The following is a 15,812-nucleotide window of genomic DNA, read 5'->3' as shown; positions in this document are numbered from 1 at the left end:
AAATTAGTAAAAAAAAGTGTGTACCTGACCGCACGGGTGCCCTACACCAAACCTTGCCCCAATTTTCAGCATTTTCAGTCCACCCACCCCAAACCTTGACTCTAAAAAAAAATATATGTCTCCTAATTCAGTTCTTAGCTATGCCTATACTTCTAACATGAGCTGTCTCCTTCCTTCCAAAAAAGAATGAAAAAAAAAATATCTCAAGAATATAAAGCCCACTGAAAATAATACTAAGGGGTATACTGACTCATCTGAATACCTTTCTGAGCCTCTCCACAGGAATGGAGTGACTTACAAAGTTACAAATATATCTATCACTGTGCAAACTACTACCAACAACAAAATTATCCATAACTTGGTTAAAAATTCACAATGGAAAATTAGACTGCTGATGACAACAGCAAAATCACTGTACATGGAGAGATATCAACACTCTTCCATGTGTTAGGTGAGTTATAGGTTATAAACTCAAAATTCTACGTGCATGACAAACACAAGACTGCACCCACATGCTCAAAGCATGTAACCTCAAACCAGCAGGAACCTGAACTGTACAAGACTGCAAACAGTGGGGAACAGAAAGTTTGCCCTTTCCTCACTATACAGAAATCTTGGCGTTGGAATATTTAATTAGCAGGGGTTGAGGAGGGCAAAGTTCCCCATACGGGGTTGGAGGGGGGCTTGCCTCACTACAAAGACATGTGCACTGTTTCTTTTATATACTTGTTGAGGTTACAAGATTCAAGCATGTGGGCTCAGTCTTGTCCATTTTGTGCACTTAAGATTTCAAGTTTCTAACCTGGAACCATTAGGTGTGGGGGTGGGGACATAGCTCTCAGCCTTTTCTCTCCAGAATTAGGGACAACACAAACATAATTGGAGGAAAATGTGCAAATTAGTCACACTTGAAATACAAACACTATTAAAACAGCTAGCAGTAAAAGAGGATGTGATTTAAGATGTACTCTTTGAAGTAAAGGAAATCTGTAACTGTAAGGATTATCGATATTTACTGACTGCAATCAAGTACCCTTTCTCAAAGAAACTTCCAATTGTAAGAGGGATGGAGTAAAATTTTCCAGCTAAAATTATGAACGTCCCTAAAAATCAGGGACAGCTAAAAGGTATAACTGGATGTTTATGTAATACAAGCAAGTGGGTACAAAATGTAAACTTCAGGTTAACTTCCTATTGATTAAAGTGTAGCTATCATTCTAAGTCTTTTGGATTAAGCACTTGGGCTTCAGACCAGTTGTTTTACATTAGGAAGGTTTGCGGCTAGCACTGTGGTGGCAGGACAGGTAGCTTTCATCCTTCTAAGTTGGGAACTGCTGATTGAGAGCCCAGTGTCCAAGTGTATTAGTTCTGGTTTAAGCACTTGGGCTTCAGGCCAGTTATTTTACATTAAGAAGGTTCGTGGTCTGCACTCTTGTGGGAGAAGAGGCTGGACTCTGCCCTTCTGAGCTGGGAATTTCTGGTTAAAGGTTTATAGTGCCTGAATATTTGAACTGTATCTTACTGAAATTGGTACACCTTGTTTGCTGTAGCATAGACTAGATCCAGGCCTGCTGAATCTAGCTTTGTTTATATGCTTGTTGTTTGTTTGCTTGTTATTTCCCTGGAACGCTAATTCCACCTAATACACGGCTTCTCAGCGCTTCTGTGGATCACTAGTGATATCTGCATTGCTTACTGTACTTATTTCCTTGTTTCACTTGAAAGAAAGTTACTGTTTGTCGTTTTGCATTTAGTTACTTGTAACACATTGCACTCAAGTTACCTGGCACTTGCTCACTAAAGCAATTATATAAGTCAGCACTAAAAATTAAAAGCACTACACCCTCACTCCCCACTGGCCCTTGTTTTCAATTATTAAGGAATTCCCAATATTATTCTAGCATGTCCAAAGGTCAGTTGTCAATCTCCTCTCTGGTCCAGCTGGTGAATCTGGGAATCTTGAGGCAATGTTATAACTGCCTCATGTACACAGACAACCCTCTCCTCCTCCCACATAACACAAATACTTGCGAGAGATGCAGCTATTTAGCCAAACTGGAGGCTGAGCTCTCTCAACTCAGGACTGGCAAGACCAGACAGGAGGAGAAGGCAACTACACACACCACAAAACCAGCCTCACATAATGCTACCACACCACTGAATCAAACACATAAACACACAAAGACATACTCGGAGGCTCTGAGTAAAAATTTACCTAAACAGCAGAGGCCTCCAAAGCAGACACCCAAACAACTGCTACCGCAAGACACTCCACAAGCAACACATAAACCACAAAATCAGTGTGCAAAGCAGTCACAGCCCTTAAGGCCAAATACAACACCAAACATACTTGTCATAGGTGACTCCATAGTCAGACACACTGACGTCCCACTCACCAGGCTGAACAAGGAGAGGGTCACAGTAAGCTGCCTATCAGGCGCTAGAATCCGCCACATAACACAAGCACTCGGGTCACTCCACAGCAAGTACAAATATGACACAGTCATTGTCCATGCTGGTGTGAACGACCTGAGATGTACCTCCCTGGACTACATGAAAAGAGACATAGAGGAGCTCTCTGATTATGTAGCCCAGGCAGGTATGACCCTGACCCTGAGCAGTAGCCTTCCTTCACCAAGAATGATGCCACAATATAGAGACAAGATGATCAGCTTTAACAATTGGCTTAATGTCTGGTGTCATTCAAAGGGGATCCAGTGTCTGTCTGCCTGGGATGACATGCTTGACAAGCCACGCTGCTTCGCAAGGGACAGCTTGCACCTGTCACCCCTAGGATTCCGGATATTGGCTAAGGCTCTTGCCACCCCCATAGTGCCTTTTTTAGGCAAGGCTCAAATTCTAAACCTACCACCCTAGAAAACAAAAATGGGAAGAAACTGAGGGTAAAGCTGCTCAATGCCAGAAGTCTAAATCTCAAAATGCACGCACTCGAGGCCCTTCTCAGTATGGAGAACATCGATGTCTGTGCTGTAACTGAAACCTGGTTCAAGGCTCCTGAGAGCACCCCGGCACTATTAGGTTTTACCTCATATCATGCGTTCCGGCCCCAAAACCCGGACTACACCACAAAAGGAGGGGGTGTATCCATATTCATAAAGGATACCCACACTCCAGGTTGGTGGCAACGCATGAAGCTTCGGAAACCATCCAGGTGCAACTAACCATAGGCAAAACTGCTCTACAAATTGTAGCATGCTACAGGCCACCCTCTCAAACTCAGGAACCCCACACAGCCTTCCTGAAGACACTGGAGGGTATAAATGTATCTCCAAACACCATCATATTGGGTGACTTCAACTACCCGAATATAGACTGGGAACATTACTCAAGCCCTAACTTTCTAGCCCAACGGTTCCTGGAGTTCATAAATTCAAATGCCATGGAACAGCTAGTCACTGTTCCCACGAGAGGAGAAAATATACTAGATCTCATTATCACAAACATGGGGACAAAATGCTCCACACGGAGTATATCCCTCATTGGTGAGATCTGATCATAAACTAATCTCACTGGAAATCCACATCCCGCCCCCACCCCAAACAAAAAAGACCACAGTGAAGAACTTCTCTAAAGCAAACTTAACATTACTCAAGACTGGTGTGGTATCCTTCAAGGCCCCTGTGCCAGTGGAAACCACAACCCAAGCTGCGGAAGCCCTTACAAATGCCTTCTATGAACACCTCCAGGACTGCATGGATCAGGCAATCCCAAATAAAACCAAGACTCTTTCCACAAAGGGCAAACGTCCAGTCTGGTGGACCCCAGCCATTAACAAACTTTACAATAAGAGGAGAAAGCTATTACATGATAGAACAAAATCCATAAAAGGGAGGTCACCCCTGATCATTATTAGTAAAAAATACGAGCACTCATAAAATCAACTAAGGCCAATTTTGAGAGAAAAACTGCCATGGATTCAAAGGACAATCATTAGGCCTTTTTCAGCTATGTTAGGAGCCTGGGTGGAAACTCCCAGATATGCTCAGAATTAGTCCAAAATGATACAAAAATCACTGAACCCACAGACATTGCCAACATACTGGCAGACAGGTTCAGTGAAAACTTCACCCCTCTCCCCTAAAGGAGAGATAACTATCCCAGCGGAGTGTAGCCTCCCAGACATCTCAAATGCGCAGGTGAAAGCTGCTCTCTCTAAAGCTAAAAACACAGCATCAATGGGACCGGATGGTGTCCCCGGCTGTGTGCTACACGAGCTAAATGAGGAATTAAACCCGCACATAAGGCAGCTGTTTAATCTCAGCCTTACCACAGGATACGTGCCCAAGGAGTGGCGTCGGCAACTGTGGTCCCACTCCACAAAGGCGGTGCCTCTACGGACCCTGGTAATTACTGCCCCATAAGCTTAACAAGTCTAGTCTGCAAAGCTATGGAGAGGATCATAATGGAGCTCATAAACAAAGATATAGGGGACTTGCAGACATTGGACCCAACCCAGTTTGGCTTGTCAAGGGCAGATCATGCCTTTTGAACTTGGTCGACTTCTTCGAAACAGTCACCAAGGCCATCGATGAGGGAAGGCAGTCCATACAGCCTACCTTGACCTTGCAAAGGCTTTCGACACAATACCCCACTCGGGTATTGTAGAAAAACTTACCAGCTTAAATGTAAACCCATATGTCACAAGATGGGTTGCAAACTGGCTTAAGGACAGAACCCACAGGGTTAGAGTTGCTGGCGCTATGTCAGACTCCAAGCCGGTCACAAGTGGTGTCCCACAGGGCTCGGTCCTTGGCCCCCTATTGTTCGGCATCTACTTCTCAGAAGTACAGGCCAACATGGGAGGACTTTGGCTGACAAAGTTTGCAGACGACTGCAAACTGGGCGCCATAGTGGAAAGTGCATTGGACACGGACATCCTTCAGAAGGGACTCACGGAAACAGATAGCTGGTGCCAGAGCCATGGCCTGAAGTTAAACGCCAAAAAATGTATAGTCATACCCTTCGGAAAAAACAAGGTAACCCCAAGCTACCATATAGGTGGCAATCCACTAAGCACAGAAGAGGTTATCAGGGACCTGGGGACCCAGGTTGACAGTGGCCTTTCTTTTGACACTCACGTTGCTAAAGTGGTTAGAAAGACCTTCTACATTGCCCACCTGATCATGAAGGGATTCACATCCAGATCTAGTGAGGTCATTGTTCCCCTGTACTCTTCACTTATCAGACCAATGATCGAGTACAATGCCCCATTCAGGATGCATCTCACCCGACATCTGCAGCAATTGGAGAGACCCCAAAAGTTCCTCACCAAAAGGATAAAGGGACTCCAAAATCTGTCATATGCTGCCAGATTGAAGAAACTCCAGCTCTATTCAGTCGCATACCGTCTGCTCAGAGGTGACATGTGCCTGACATACAAGGCCATGTCCAACCCGGAATTAATGGACATGCTCCACCTCAAAAAATCCAAATCCACCAAAACCACTAGAGCAAGCAACTTAAACCTTAGCACGGATATAAATAGGACGTGCTGGAGGGATAGATTTATCACTCAGAGACTCCCTATGCTGTGGAATAAAATCCCGGTCCATGTGAGGCAGAGCACCTCGCTGGCTCTGTTCAAGAGAAATCTTGACCTGTGGATGGGAGATCGTAGGTTTACCCCGGGAATCATCTCTGTGTCACTGCTGGACAGAAGCACAACAAACTAAAGGGCACAGTATTTTTTTCATATAAGGGGTGGCGTAAGCCACAAAACTTTGGGCTAGGCTTATAAATGCCTTAGGGCAGATAGCCTAGTATAAACCTATGAACCTATGAACCTATAAAGAAATGCTGCAACATATGAACAAAGTATGAACATCAGTACTACTTAAAATAAAAATGACTTGATATTTTGTAAAATACTTTGTGCCATTAATTATACAACAATAATGCTGTATTTCTGGAGCAGATGCACGTCTTGCCATAAGTTCCATGTAACAGATGCATAGTTCTCAACCTTCCATATCAAAAATGTGTCATACTACCTCTCAAAATGTGGAACATATGGCAAAATACAGAACACTTTCTTTTATTTTATCTGTTGACCGGGGTTGGGCACTGATCTTCATGGAGCTTTTTAAGACTCAGCCTGGAAGCACTACATGGTTAAGTGACATGCACAACGTCACACAGTTATAATTTCATAGTTTCTAGTAAGCTGTATAAAGGTTAAGAATGATCATAACACAGTTTGCAAGGTCTAAGCAAACCAAGTATCTAAAGACATCTTCACGGATTCATGTGAATTATATTTCCTTCCTTGTAATGACAATCTGTTCCACAATCTCACAATATCTTGGATGAAAAAAAGTGACTCTGCATTTTGCTACTTGAAAGGTATAATTTTCTCTTGAGAAGTTTGCCCTAACTGTAGCAACTCAGTATTGAACAAAAGTTGTGTTTCTTCTTCATGACGTCCAAGTGATCTTAGGCACAGTCTGCCAAGTAATCAACGATAACTGACAGAATACAGGTTTTAATTGATAAAAAATAAGTTAAGTTTAGTTAAACATTTCTGATAATGTTATTGTCCATAATTATTTTAGTAAGTTTTCTTTGAGCTCTAATAATGGATGGTTCACCTCTTGAATATCTACAAAATAATGAGGTGCATTTCAATTATAGATCTAATATATATTGTAAATCATTTCAATAGGACTGTAACGCACACAGCTGGTTAAAAGTTTCTCGAAGAGAAGCAACTGAAATGCTAACTATGGTTTATGTATTCGGTCACTTCCCCTATGAAATGGTTTCCCAGAATACAAAGTTGTTCAGGTCTGAAATGACCAAAATACATATATCACTCTTAGGTGGATTGATATTAAGACTCATTTTATTTAACCATTCAAATAGTTTGGACACATATGAATTGAAAGTCAAATAACCAATGTTAAAATGCTCTAATGTTAATATCATCTGTGTACTTAGATAAGAAAAAAGTCTTATTAATAAACAAAAAAAAAATACAAAGACAAAAATTATAGGCCCTAAAACAGACCCCAGTGGGTCACCACTAGCATTCTCTGACCAATTTGAAAAGTGGCCCAGAACTTTAACACACTGACATTTATGTCTAAGTCAACACCTAACCCATTTAATAATAATGCTTTACCTGAAAATCAATTATCATTGCATGAGGGATACTATCAAAGGCCTTTGACGGATCTAAGTATGCAACCCAACACTAAGAACAGTACCTAAGGCTTCACTAACAGTTTCATAAAATCCAGTCAAATTGGAAAAACTACACCTTTTCCTTATAAATCCATGTTATTTAAGATCAACAAGTGCTAGTCCAGTCTCATAAATATTTAGAAGTGATAATAAACAGCTCTCAAAACACTTGCTCATGTGATATCAGACTTACTGGATGGCAGTTAGTAGTTAAAAGATCTACTCTTATGTATTGGTACAATATTTGCCAACATTCCTGAATTAAGAACAGTACTGATTACTAATAAGATCTTAAATAATAAAGTTAAAGGGCATATCAGTTGGCCAGAAATATTATAAATTAAACAATATGGTATAGAGTCAGGTCCAGCATCATTGTTAACCATATTTAAAACACATTTCACCATATTCTCTGTGATTAATGGACAAGACGTATGAGATTTACAGAGAACTGAGATTTCACCAAGAACTACAGTGTTTGATGAAACTAAAGTGGTAAAGTAGTCAATTAAAATAACATCAGCTTTTTCAGAAGAATTACAAAAAACTTTACCCTGATTAAGAACAGGAGTAAGTCTACTGTTAAACCACACTGCACAAAAGCAGAATCACAAGCCACAGTCCACAAGGAAAAAAAGTGTGAGGCTATCAGCCGAAGCGCAAGAGGTGATTAAACATTTTTTTCCTTGTTAACTGTGCCTTGTGGTTCTGCTAAGTCTAATGTAAGCCTTTTTTTCAGAATGCTGGCATAACTATAAAACTTTTTAAGACCAGCATTCTCAATCAGTGGCTCATCGTAAGCAGTTTTGGGTGTCTTAATTTGATTTTACAATAATCAACAAAATTTGTTAACTTTTTTTTCTTTAAGGAGCTTGAACCAAACTGTTTAAATAATTTGTAGCTCTTTCTTTTTGTCCTTACTAATTTAGTTTACTATTCCACACTGATGGTGAAATCCATTTTTGCCACTTAATCTAACCTTTGTGAAACTTATTTAGAAGCTGTAACCATTTACTCTCAAACAACTGACACATTGTTGTCTGTACAGATAAAGCTTCAGTGTTCCAATCAAGGTCAATAATTCCTTCAAAAGCAATTGATCACTAATCCTTGATCAGTCATAACTTTTTATAACCATTTTAGAAGTATTAATACATGAATCTGTAGAAAATTCTAAAATGAAATGTGTGGAGACTAGGATTGCCACCTTTTCAAATGGCCAGCGTGGGACATTTTCGGTACAAACATCATATTTTACAGGCCGACACATAACCACGGTCAGTACAAAGGATAGAACTTAACTTTTTTGCCTAAATAAAAGCTTATTCTTGTAGCATTTTAGTTGCTTATACTGTTTCTTATAACATTTAGGTATTTTAGATACAGAATAACTGTTTTATGCAACTATTACATAAAATATAGGAAATAATTTTGTCCTAAAATCTCAGGACATTTGCCATTTTTAAATTTTTTTGTCAGGACACAACTGCCCAAAGAGGGACTGTCCCTCGCAAAGTGGGACAGGTAGTAACTCTAGTGGAGACCCCTATTAGGGAAGATATTTAATATTTTGAACTTTACTACAAATGTTATTAAGCAATTGATCTAAAGTGTCACTACTTCGGAGTAGGAAAATTAATCATCTGGACTGAATATCTCTCAATGTCATTAAGTCACAAAATTCATGTTCAATTGGTAAGCTGCAAATTCCATACAACCAGTAAACATCTGGAAAATTAAGGTCATCTAGGATTATTAAATATTTAACATTCCATTTGTCAGCAATGCATTGTAAATACAGAGTCTATGCTCAACATTCATTCTTGGGCTGCGATAACTACAAATTATATGTAAACTGATATTATTGAAAAACCCTGGAAGTTCAAGGACATCGTGCCTCAGTTAGGCAATGGATGCTGAGGGAATTATATCTTGGACTACTGGGAAACAACCTGTTAACAGTTCCTTAATCCTTTGTGTCAACTGCAAAACAGTGACAGACACTTATTAACAACTTCATCTAAGAAGCTTACACCATGATCATGGATATGTGTTGCAAAATGTAATGAATGTGTAACATAACCTTTCACTACAGAACAGATGGGGACTATGGAATGTTTAATCCTCAACATTCCTCATCATGAGGTACAGCTGAGAGGTATGAATGGATGCTGTGAGTCCGGTTTATGGAAGATGCAAGATAGCTAAGAAAATGAGGCACTGGCTGTCAGAAACAGGCTTTCCACCAGTCCCTCTTTAAACAATGTGTCCCCTATTTTTGCCAGTTGTGTCCTGCAGGGGGAAAATGACAAATTTCCAGAGATGTTAGGTCAAAAAGGTTGTTCAAGTTTTGAGTAATTACTGCATAAAAGATATATTTCATATATATGAAACACCATACTATTAAAGCTGCAGAAACAACTAAACAGTGATTTGGCAAAACAAAAACAACAAAGTTGAAGTTCAGTCCTTGCACTGAGTGCAGAAATGGTCTTTTGTGCAAAATCTCACATTTTCATAAAAAAATGATGTGACAACCCAGTGACAAAAGAAACACTACTTTACAATTCTAGACTTATCTGAAAGACTGAAAAATAGTGGCAAGCAAGAGAAGCTATACAAACAGTGAGCTGTACTCAAAACCGTTTGGTAACAAGTGAGTTCTATTTTATACATGTTATGGAAACTGCTGATGGATCTGCTCATACTTTAAAAAATGTCGCGTTCTTTTTTCACTAACCCTCATAAGCTGGTCATTTGAACAAAGCTTCTCATAAAAGAGGTAAACATAAAATTATCTAACTGTAACTCAAAAAAAGTTGCCCAACTGCATTATTAAAAAAAATCTACCACTTCGCTTCCTAATTAAACCGTGAAGTCACCCCCACCAAAAAAAAACGTAAGCTAATCGAGGCGTCATATGATTGACAAACCGTAGAACCATTTGAAAATCACAGCACGCCGTCAAAAACGTTCAGAACGTGTACGTTGGGATAGCTACAATCCAATAGCAAAAAAGTGAAGGCAGGTTAAAAACAAGTGTTTTAACGTCCAGTTGAAAACGACAATGAAAAACATTTATTTGCATTGTTTTAGGCAGCAGGTATAAAATGTCAGTATGATTGCCGTTCTGAAAAGTATGCATGCATAAAGTAAACGTAAAAAACTTACCACTTGATGACATTTATAAAATTGAAGTAAGTTTCCCCACTGGGAATTCTTGTACTGACGCCCTAGCGGCGAGTTTCTGTTTTCACAGATGTTTCTGAAATGGCGCTGAAACGGAAGGGCTTTCAATGATAGCTCACGCGAACTAGCGGTACTTGTACTGAGAATGCGCAGTTGTAATAAACACTGAAAACGGGAAGAGACCAGTGCTTGACACGTACATTGCTTCTGAATTGTTAGGACTGTAACCCGTTAATTACTTTATGTTGTGTTAGTTTCGGGAAAAACGCTTAGTTGTATAGTTTTCGTTTTACATACACATATATTGCATTTTCAGTGTGTCTTTTTGTTAATACACAACTTTTATAACATTTATAGCGTGGATTTCTAAACATGTTTTATATAACATCTTGTCAGAATACAATCATAAAAGACAAAACGCACTTCATAATTAAACATGGGCAGGTATTTATTTTAACATGTTTAAGTCGTACGCAAAAATCGTCAACATCTTGGGGGGGTCAAAGCCATATATATTCTGTGAGGAAGTCCCAGATCAGGGACACTTTTTTTTAAATGCTAGTGTTAAGTTTAGAAAGTTTACAGAATAAGATGGTATAATTTACTATATGCATTCTGATGGAGAATCAGAAAGTCAACACGCGCAAAGCAGAGAAAACGAATATTGTATTTACATTATGGGTTGCCACCCTTTCAAATGCGCAAAGGGACATTTATGTAAAAACGTGAGGTTTTCTAGGACAAACAAAACCCACAGCCTTTGTAAAGGAAACTCACCCTTTTCTCAAAATAAAATCTTATTCTTTCAGCGTTTGAGCTGCACATTCTGTTTCATAGAACCTTTAGGTGCTTCAGATACAAAATAATTGTCTTAACTTCGGAAATATTTTTGTCCTCTAAAATCTCATGACATTTGACACTTTTAATATTTTTCATATGACACAACTGCCCAAATAAGGGCAATCGTGGAAATAGAGACAGGTGGTAACCCTAATCTTAGTTGTAAAGAAATTACGATTTTTTTAAATAAGTGATGTTACTGACAGTTTGCCACCTTCTTTGGATACCTCTGAAAAGGTTGCAGACCACAAATGGAGAGCCTGTTTAAACATATTAGACAAGTGTGATGAAAATAAGTCTTGTGGCAGTCAGGTATGACTGCTGAAGAAAATAGCAGAGTAGCAGTGAATTAAGAGAGGTGTTGACAATTGATGCGACACCCCGACCCCATGTAGAAAACAGGATGGATGATGATGATGAATTTAATGTAATAAGCATTGTGGCTGAAAAAAAACATGAAACCAGCCCATCGACCTGGTAAAAAAATGTAAAATAAACACACAAATAAAACATACTGTCTTCACATGCCTGCACCTTCATTTACAGACTCCTATACACTGGCTCATTCAGTTATTGACAACACAAGCTACTTCAGAACAATGAAAAATATCCATCATTAAACAGTATCATTCAGCCATACTCTCCAAATAGAAACCTATGCTCCACCAAAAAAAAAATCCTTGCTCCAAATAGCTAAGTCAACATACAATGCAGGTGTTTCACTGTATTCAAGCTGCATATTGATTAAATAGAATTCTCTTCCAGATCTTTTGAGACAACAATGTAACAGCATTTAGTTGACAACTCAGACAACATCTTATAGATACTTGGATATGCATTTGTACATCCCCAGGTTAGGCTCAAAATTACTCCTTGAAGAAACCTCTGTGGATCCCCAATTAAGCTGTCTTACAAATGTATAAAGAATCCATTACTTAAACATAGCCTAAGTCCCCATGGGAGTGTCTTAATATCAACTCCCCACACCTCATTATTTATCATCCCTAAAATTTCCATAGCTAACAAAGCTTCACTCCATTTGTCTGTTTTTTTCTGTCCTCGTCTTTTCAATAAAACCTGTCATCTCTTTTCAAATAATACCTACCTTTCAAGATTTACAAAATGCTATACCCCCTTTTTATAAGTAATAGCTTCTTACATCCTGCATAAGGCATATGAATACGTTTGTGTTAACCAGTCATGAGTTTTCTTGTTCTGTCTTCATTATTGCAACATTTTCTCTTTCGATATATGGGGTCTGCTCTACCCCACCTAGAGCATGCATACCTAGTAGCATTTAATGCATTGTACTCATACCTATGTACATATATTGTTTATTCTAAAAATTGTTTTCTTATATATATATATGGTGTTTTATCTTCTGTAAAATTGATTTAATAGTGAAGCCTTTCTCCCCAGGCCTGAAATGGGATTATTGCCCATCAGACTTTCTCGGTAAACAAATGTTATGTAAATAATTAAATATAGTTTTACACCTGCCTTCATTAACTGTGCTAAGTTGACTTAGCTGGCTTACCCATTCCTTCACTTAAGGTGAAATTTTATACATTTTCTGATGAGCTGGAAAAGGAGGTAGTCATTCATTTGCATGTCCTTTTCTTCCTATTCAAAGCTGAGCACACTTCAGTACAGGAAGCACATGTAGGAAAATGTAGATCTACCTGACAGCAAAAATGGAATCAGATGAACAAGCAACTCTGCAGTTTTGAACTGCAAACGGTATGTTACTGTTAGAAAAATATGTATTTAAACGTATATGAAGTGCTAGTTTAAAAGCAAATGGTATGTAATGCATTTTATTCTATTTTACAATATGGCAGTAAGAATGATCTTACATGTAATTGCTTGAAGCTTTGGAGCTGCAGTGTGATTGAACTCTGACCCTGGCAGTAGCCAGCTCAGCAAGCTTATGTTTTTCACTAATGATTATCTGCTGGGTCAGGAAAATGAATGTATAAAGCATTGAAAATCTTTCTTCCTTCCTCTGAGATGGTTGGCCTTGTGAGTATTATCAGCGATAAAGCACAGCTGCTAAAAGTAATGTTGCGAGAAGAACAAAGAAGTGTATTACAAGACTGAACTGACTATTGTATTCAAGCAGGACAGAAACCTTGAAAGAATAACATTTACAGAAAGACATTATAACTGACCAGGTGCTTTGCAAGGCTGTATTATTCTCATGGGAAAACTTTTAAAAAGTATAACATCAGCTTTTTCTTATGAATAGAATATTGTAAACTATAGTGATGTAGGTGCCCTGTGACTGACCACGTCAGTAAGGTGGGCACAGCTTGAATGTATGGTGTATAAAATGTAGAACATTTCCTGTATCATGCCAGACAAAATTCTATACTTGTATTGTATGGTCTTTTGCCTCCTGGTGTACACTAGTAAACTTTTGCATCTGAATCTCCTGTGTGTTGACTGTCATTTTAAAAAGCCTAATGATTTTACAGTCTGATTTTTAATAATTTATTTGACAGTTTGGTCCTTTCGAGACAGAATTCCCTTGGTAAGTTACAGGTCAGAGTGTATGGGTGGTAATAAATCTGTGCAGGAGAAGTTGCCAAAATGGTTCTTCTTGAGTGAAAAGACCTCCGACTGAATTGTTGTGTGTAAAGAGGCTGTCCACTTTCTGATCTGTGGCCGAAGAGCGGAATTTGAACACTTTCAACACCAGGAGGCTCAGGTAGGAAGAATTTGCCTTTTTTTCTGTTTTAGATCAGGGACTAGGTTACAGTATAATTGTCAAGATTTGTTTTGCAGATCAGGGACAAAAGGAAGTACTGTACATTTTGTCATAGATCAGGGTAACAGAATAAGGTAGACAGTTATTCTAGATAAACTGTAAACAGGAACTAAGGAATTGACATCACGTGATAAAAAAGGGTTACGTAACATTTTCTTTGACATGGGTAATCAGTGCACTAAAACCTTGCAAGATCCGCCCCTAACCAAAGAGGCAAAATACACGCAATTACAACATGCTGATATGTTAGGTATTATACAAGATGGGTTAACAAATATGAATTTGATGGTAAACTAGATAAACTTTCACTAGTTAAACTCCTTAAACAGCTTAAATCTGATGCAGGATGTCAGGCAAAAAAGCAGCACCAACTAGGCATACCTCAAGCACAACAGGTGGATTGAGGAAGCAAATCATAGAAAAACAGAAGCTTAGAAATTCAAAAAACATTTTTAGACAACAGAGTGAAAGGTCTGACAGACAGAATCTCTGAGAAATGGAAACCTAGAGCAGACTGGACTTGCATTAATCAATGCATACAACAGGAAAATGAGACAATAGATGGATATTATGCTAGATTATTAGAATGCTTTAATAATCATAGCGGTATGTTGGTTCCTGAGAACCAAACACATGATTCCCCATATGAACAACAATTAAAAAATGCATTTTTGAAAGGTTGCATTGCACCTATTAGTAGCTTCATTTCGAAGCATATGATAGATCATCGAACAGGGAGGCTACAAGCCTTACTCAAATACGTTAGACATGCTGAAAGACATTTTAATAGTAAAAAGAAAAAGAAGGCGCAAGTCTTCACTGCTGAAGACGGAGCTGAAGTATTTGTATTACAGTCAGGTAAAAAGGGCATCTAGCTAGGGACTGTAAACAAAATAAGAAAGCAATGACAGAAGATAAAGGAGATGAGGACTGACTATATGATAGTGAGGATACATCATATGAAAGTCAGGAATCACCAGTAACAGCTAGAATAGAAAAGACAAATACCAATGTAGTAGAAGGAGTAGAGGAAGTACAAATTGACTTAGATAAAAATGGAAATTAAATTTTAGATTTAGCATTGTTGAGCCTGGAGCTCTACCTAGCAGATACAAAACCAGAAGTGACACTTCTGGTGGAGGGAAGGGAAGTCAAATTCCTGTGTGACTCAGGAGCATCATGGACTTTGATACACCCCTTCAACTTACCAGAACATTCTGAATCACCTGATTATATATTAGTAAAAGCAGCAAATGGACAGCTATACAGGGAACCACTCTCCCATGATATAGCAATAACTGACCCTGTTTCAGGTATGACCCAGAGAAGTAAAATAGTGGTTTCTGCAAAGTGTCCAGTAAACCTATTGGGCAGTGACCTTATGCAGATATTTGGCATAGCAGTAGTTCCAACTGTACAAGGTATGGAGGCACAGAGACAAATGGATACTTTTGTAGTGCGATCAGAGGGTGAAACCTTTTATTGGTACAGCCAGGACCTAGTCATGACTGGTCCAGGGGCAGTGACCAAGGAGCTGATGAATGTAGCCATCAGTAAAACCCCCTCCCTTGACACTAATCAACAGCATTTGTTACACTGTACTCTATATTACTGTACCACACCAGGACCTGATAGAGAGTATGAGCAAAAACTGTTTAGAAATCGTGCAACTAGATTGGTTTTGCGTACTTTGTACTGGGATACTGAGGGGAACAGTGTAGTTAGCTGTTCATTACCTCAAGAATTTCTTGCATTGTATAGATCAAATCGGTTGCCACATGTTAGCTTTACAAAGAATAAAAGTGTTAAA

General features: G+C 38.9%; 1 protein-coding gene across 1 annotated transcript in view; it reads right to left on the bottom strand.

The window, feature by feature from the left end:
- Nucleotides 1-10,619, bottom strand: part of BEND2 (BEN domain containing 2) — a 1,535,652-nt gene extending 1,525,033 nt beyond the window's left edge. Inside the window, exon 1 of the mRNA XM_044073057.1 lies at nt 10,375-10,619. The gene's annotated coding sequence lies outside the window, so the exon portion shown is untranslated. The remainder of the gene's footprint in view (nt 1-10,374) is intronic.
- Between the last annotated feature and the right edge of the window lie 5,193 nt (nt 10,620-15,812).

Source organism: Protopterus annectens, chromosome 5.part1 (assembly GCF_019279795.1).
Source record: "Protopterus annectens isolate FY-2018-M chromosome 5.part1, PAN1.0, whole genome shotgun sequence".
In the NCBI taxonomy this organism is placed as follows: Eukaryota; Metazoa; Chordata; order Ceratodontiformes; family Protopteridae; genus Protopterus; species Protopterus annectens.
This window is presented reverse-complemented; position numbering and strand designations above follow the sequence as displayed.